This window comes from Eucalyptus grandis, chromosome 4 (assembly GCF_016545825.1).
Source record: "Eucalyptus grandis isolate ANBG69807.140 chromosome 4, ASM1654582v1, whole genome shotgun sequence".
Taxonomy (NCBI): domain Eukaryota; kingdom Viridiplantae; phylum Streptophyta; class Magnoliopsida; order Myrtales; family Myrtaceae; genus Eucalyptus; species Eucalyptus grandis.
This window is the reverse complement of record NC_052615.1, coordinates 1,246,963-1,247,424: the sequence shown is the minus strand read 5'-3', so window position 1 is coordinate 1,247,424 and position 462 is coordinate 1,246,963. Positions and strand designations below refer to the sequence as shown.

General features: G+C 36.1%; 1 pseudogene; it reads left to right on the top strand.

Annotated features, from left to right (window-relative positions):
* The first annotated feature begins 223 nt into the window (after positions 1-223).
* Positions 224-462, top strand: part of LOC120292915 — a 3,258-nt pseudogene continuing 3,019 nt past the window's right edge.

The following is a 462-nucleotide window of genomic DNA, read 5'->3' as shown; positions in this document are numbered from 1 at the left end:
CCATAAATCTTCTTAGTCGTCTGTGTTCAATACTATTTCACCTTGAACGTGAATTCCAACTTAATTCTCTTTTATTTCTCTTCGGTTGACCCTCTTTCTGGTTGTACCTTTTCTATGCAAAAATGTCCTATCAATTGATGACTACACTAGCTACTTTGATGCCATTGATCCATTGGCACAATGGACAACTAAGCAAAACATTGACCAGAATAGCACTTCTAATATGATTGGAAAGAGAAAAATTGATGTGCAAACACAGAGAGTTCAGGTAGCATTTGTAGTCAGTGATTATGTTGATTGGAGCAGAAATATTCAGGTTGTGACCACTCTAAAGTATCTTATCCTTTCTTAGATTATCTAATTTGGCTATCAAGTCCATACCGGGCTTTTCGTCACGCGACTTTTAAATCTTTGAATTGACTATCAAAAGTCACTAGGCTCTGTTTGGTTGTTCAATAACTA